Raw genomic sequence first — 5383 nt, 5'->3', positions numbered from 1 at the left:
GGGGAATGTTTCCCCTACCTGATATTCTAAGAGCATAGAAATCCAGCTTTCAGGTAATGTTAATTAAACATGCTAAAGGTGACCTCACATTAAAATGGCCAAAACGGGCCAATTTCAGTTTACCCAAACTGACGTATGCAATTGGAAAAAGCCAGCTACAACAATGGGAAGCCTGTTTTAATCTTTTGAGGCTTCTAAATAAAATCAGAAATACTTTACTGCCTCTTTAAGAGAAAATAAATAAATAATTAAACATGCCAGCAGCTGAAGCCAAATCTGCTGCTTTTCTCTGCTCTCTTGCTGAGCTTCCCTTCAAGATGAGCTTCACTTCAACTCCCCCGAAATTCCTGATCTAAAATTGAACAAGTAAGAATAAGTAAACTTTTGAGATAACTTAAAATTGTAACGGCCATTCTAGGAAACTTCTGTTTCAGAAAAGAGCGGATTCAAAATCTCTCACAATGGAATGCAGTCTTTGATTAATATGTCAAAACTTCTAATCGACAGTTATTTAACATGATATAAAATGATCTTTGGTGAATGAAAGCCTAAGTTTGCTGGTTTGATTTAAAATAGACATATCTACAAAGTTATCAGCATTGGCTATGATGCAGACATGCAGCCTGGGTTTACTGGTCAAATGAGCTCAGTTATCTCTGTTACAAAATTTATCAGGAAAACTAATAGCTCAGTAGAATAGTTAATTTTGTTTGATGTTCCATGAGGTTTTCTTAGGTGATCTAAATATAATTCTTGAGAACAGGTAAACTAAATAAATGTAAAAAAGATAAAAATTTTTCGAACAGCTTTTTAACAATAATTTTAGGTATTATGGTGCATGTACTTAAAACAACTTAAAATGATAGCTAACTGCTTTAACTTTACATGAAGTTTTTAAGAGCAATTTAAAGATAATTGTTAAAACTGGGTAGCAGTTTTTAAGTACAATAACTATGTTTTATATTCTGTATACTTAAAAAAACAGCTTCCAAAATCTTTTTAGAAATTTAAACTTTATAGCTTTGGTAAGTTAAATTTAATAATAACAGTTTATTGGGTATCTAGGTCATTTCCACATAAGATAAAATATTAAAGGTTAACTACTAAGCATATATTTGTCTGCCTTTGGTTTCTTATATCAAAGAAACTGAAAAGTTCTTAGGTTTATTGATAAACGTGTTTTATGTATGCTGAAGAATTTTCTATGGGAAAACACATATTTCTAAAAGGTCTGTATACAAGGAAAGTAAAATATATGTTTTCAGCAAAAAAGTTATAAAGAATGGAAATATTTTTGTTTCTTGAGTTAAGAAAGATAAATTTGTCCTAAAGTACTGGGACAAATTCTGAATGTAAAAATTAAGTAACAAAGGTTTGTGAAAGTAAAACCATAAAGAATTTTATGTATGGTCAAGTTGGCTGAGATTGAAATAAATTTATTAAGTAAGTAAGTTTCAATATGAAAAGTATGCTGTGCAAAATCAAAATTTGGTTTTCTCTCTCAAAAGGATATTCTTCTTGAACTTTTGGTCTGATCTTAATAAAGAGGTTATAAAAGATTTTTTTTTTGCCTTTTAATATTTTTGACAAGCTCCCCCACACACAAATATGCAAGTCCTGAATGAAAGCTTTCTTTTGACCTGGGGGAAGAGGGAGAGTTTCTCTGGGGATTTCCAGAGGGCCCCTGAGACTTCTCAGAGAAATTTGCTCTCTTCCTACAAAAAAATAAAGCTAAACTAATTAGGCTTATTTGGTATATTAGATTACATGGGAATCATTGTCAAATAAGTAATAATAAGCTTTCTTTTTTTTTTCTTTGAGGAAGATTAGCCCTGAGCTAACTACTGCCAATCCTCATCATTTGCTGAGGAACACTGGCCCTGAGCTAACATCCATGCCCATCTTCCTCTACTTTTTTATATGTGGGACACCTACCACAGCATGGCTTTACCAAGCAGTGCCATGTCCGCACCTGGGATCCGAACCAGTGAACCCCAAGCTGCCGAGAAGTGGAATGTGCAAACTTAACCACTGTGTCACTGGGCCAGCCCCTAACAAACTTTCTTAAATGGTATTATGTGGATAAATGTTATTGACATAAGGGTCTCAAAAATTATACAACATTCCTAAAATTCTGGTCTGTTCTGATTGTTAGCCATGATTCTGGTTATTACCTCAAAGTATTATATGTCACAATAATGGTAAAGTGTCTTTGTCAGTTGCCACTTTTAGATGTTTTGTTATTTGCAGACAGATGCTGTTTTACTCTGATGTTTTTGCAAATATGTTTCATCTTCAGAGAAATTCATAGAAAGGACTCTGGCGCTTATTATAGAGTACAGGTTTCTGATAAATGTTCAGATTGTAAAACTAAACTGGGTAGAAATTACAGAACTCTAACAGAGAAACTGATGACCTCATAAACTGTGACAGAAGATTAGGATCAAGAACTGCTTATACAGGACTGAATAAACCAATAGGGATGATTATAATTTTTATGGCATTTTGCTTGAGATACTGCTGATTTTTGATGTTTTGGTTTTTTTTCAGATTTAAGAAAACCTTTTTCTCTATTCTCTTAAGGAATTATGATTTCAAAATTGAGGTATTTATATTTTTCTCGCTATCTGAGCCCTCCAAATTGGAAAAACTCCTGATGAGTAAGTATTCTTATTTTCATGGCAATATGGTTATTTGCATAAGTTCAATAAGAATCTGTTCTTCTTATAGCAGGACACAATTGGAAACACTGGTTATAATACCAAGGCTTTGACTGGAACATCATATTTGAGAAAAACATACAGGCTCAGATATGACCAGACAGCTTTTGAGGAACAAAGGTTGACTTCCTGGAATAAAGCCACTTGGTAATATGGGCCTGATACCTTGCTTATGGGTTCCCAGTAACCTGTAAGGTTGGAGTAAAGAGTGTCACTCCCTCTGGCAGGTGCAAGGAAGCTCAATATTTCAGGAAACCTCACAAAGAGAGGAATTCACCCAAATTTGTAGTACTGCAGTTGGAATCTGATGATAAGTCCATGGCTTGGCTTTCCTGGCCCTGAGAGGCCTTTAAAGTTCAATCTGAGATTCCCTATAAAAGGTTCCAGCAAAGCAGATTTGAAAGAGCCTACTTAATCAATTACTATTCTTGCTGTACTTATGTAAATAATTGGGCCAAGTTTATCAAACTAGACATTTTGTAAACCAGTGGGTCTTACTTTGGCTTTGTTTAGTAAAACTGAGGGTAATTTTAGAGAGAGAAAAATCATGTTTCAAGAAAAACTGCATTTTTGGATATTGGATTTTGGTTCTGTCAATTGTCTTTAAGATTTTTGTTACATCTGTTCACTGGACTGGATCATGAATTCTTCTAGTCTCCTGAAATATCGGGCTACAAACCTCCAAACTAACATTTTCAGGATTTTTCCCCATCATTTTCACTCAGAATCATTGAAAACAAAACCTGCCTTTTTTCCCCTGAAGCCTTGCAAACTGAAGCTGGAGGACTTGATACAAACTTAGGAGAGATTCACGTCTGCTGCTGGGTGAGCCTCTCAGAAAGCTACCTGTGTGCCCGATGACACCATCAGAGACATTGCAAACTGTGAAAGATGCTTCAACCCTGACTTCTAGGAATCTTGATTGGCTGCCCCCTGGGCTCAAGAACTACTTTATAATTTGCTCCAACCATGCACCTTGTTTTTCTCTTTTTGTTTCTCTAGAAAAACTTCTTATTAAATACCTGGTTGCTTATTTACACAATACAGGCCTAACGTTGGGGCCTACGTGTATAACTACCTTATTAAAAGACTGGTTCAGGTCCCAGCCCTGTGGCACAGCAGTTAAGTGTGCACGTTCTGCTTTGGCGGCCTGGGGTTTGCCAGTTTGAATCCCAGGTGCGGACATGACACCACTTGGCAAGCCATGCTATGGTAGGCATCCCACTGATAAAGTAGAGGAAGATGGGCATGGATGTTAGCTCAGGGCCAGCCTTCCTCAGCAAAAAGAGGAGGATTGGCAGCAGATGTTAGCTCGGAGCTAATCTTCCTCAAAAAAAAAAAAAAAAAAAAAAGACTGCTTCAATGAGATGGAACAACCTAGGCCCTGATGCAGCAGGAAGTAGCTGGATTGGTCACTGCCCCAAATCCCTCAAGAATGAACATAAAATAGGGGGAAATTGATACTGGCTCTGATATCGGTTTCCCTACATGAAATCCAGTATATATGGAGTTAAAACCAAGCACTCATTCCCTGCTTACTCCCTGGCTTCCTGGCTCCAGAATCCACTATTGGCCATGGAGACAAATGGCCAAGGACCAGGATTCATTATCTCCTCCTATTCCTCTCTGCAAGTAATCTCAAGGCCAAACACAGGCTGGTGGAAAAGCTCCAACCAGCAAGGCCATATGCTGCCCCTCCACTACCTAAAACCCCAAATAAAAACCCTTACTTTTAGCTTTTCGGGGAGTTTGGGATTTCAGTGTTAGCTGCCCTTTCTCTTTGCTCAGCACTGTGCAATAATAAAATTCCTACTTTCTTCCACTACACTTGGTGTCAGAGATTGGCTTCCTGCGCAACCATGAGCAAACTCACTTCAGGTTGGAAATCACCATGGGGCTGGGGAGGGGACTTTTATAGCTCCCAGCATGAGCTGCCTCCTCCCCCTTTGTCTGGTAAACTCCTCCTCCCTTGGATCTCATTTCAGGAATTCTTCTCTGACCTTCGGGAGGAATGGGCCTTGCACCCCTGCAAGAAGTTCTCAGAGCATCTGGTGTACATTTTGCATTCCTCTGTGGGATTATTTAGGCAATGTCTCTCTCTCAGTGAAGGAAAGGATCATCTAAGAAACGAAAGGGAGTGTGGCATCTCAGACTGTTGGATCCCTAGGGTCCCTGAACCAGCTTCTCAGCAAATGTTAGAATGAAAGGATCGTGGAAGCCCTGACTGAAGTGGGAATTGACCCAAAAGGACATTTGGCCCTCTTGGGGAACGCTCCAGCCTCAGCTGGGGACATTAGAGACCCGGATTCTGGGTGCTCCTGACCCCCCAACCCACGGACAGCCAGATCTGTGGGCTGAAGCCAAGAGACACCACAAAGTGGGCTCCTGGGCAGACATCTGGGAGCATTAATGCCCTCCACAAATATGGGCAGCTTTCTGTGTGCTAGGCACCAAGCTCGAGATTGGGAATATGGCAGCAGGCAAACCCAGACACGCCCCGACCCTCCTGCAAGGGGTGGGACAGTCAGACACATAATCAGACAATTCTGACATCCTCATATAAAATCTGCACACACCCCCACGTTACAGGTGGAAAGACTGAGGCTCAGAGAGGGCACTCACTTGGTGAGGAACATTCTTTTGTATTCTCTGGGTTTGGAGGG

The 5383-nt window shown here is 39.1% G+C and overlaps 1 long non-coding RNA gene across 1 annotated transcript; it reads left to right on the top strand.

Annotated features, from left to right (window-relative positions):
• The first annotated feature begins 260 nt into the window (after positions 1 to 260).
• Positions 261 to 4545, top strand: LOC106782400 (uncharacterized). Its single transcript, XR_001379463.3, has 3 exons — positions 261 to 366; positions 2551 to 2660; positions 3484 to 4545. It is a non-coding gene; the product is annotated as an uncharacterized lncRNA (long non-coding RNA).
• The last annotated feature ends 838 nt before the right edge of the window (positions 4546 to 5383 follow it).

Source organism: Equus caballus, chromosome 22 (assembly GCF_041296265.1).
Source record: "Equus caballus isolate H_3958 breed thoroughbred chromosome 22, TB-T2T, whole genome shotgun sequence".
NCBI classification, from domain to species: domain Eukaryota; kingdom Metazoa; phylum Chordata; class Mammalia; order Perissodactyla; family Equidae; genus Equus; species Equus caballus.
Note: the sequence above shows the minus strand (reverse complement) of the source record. Positions and strands in the feature narration are given on the sequence as shown.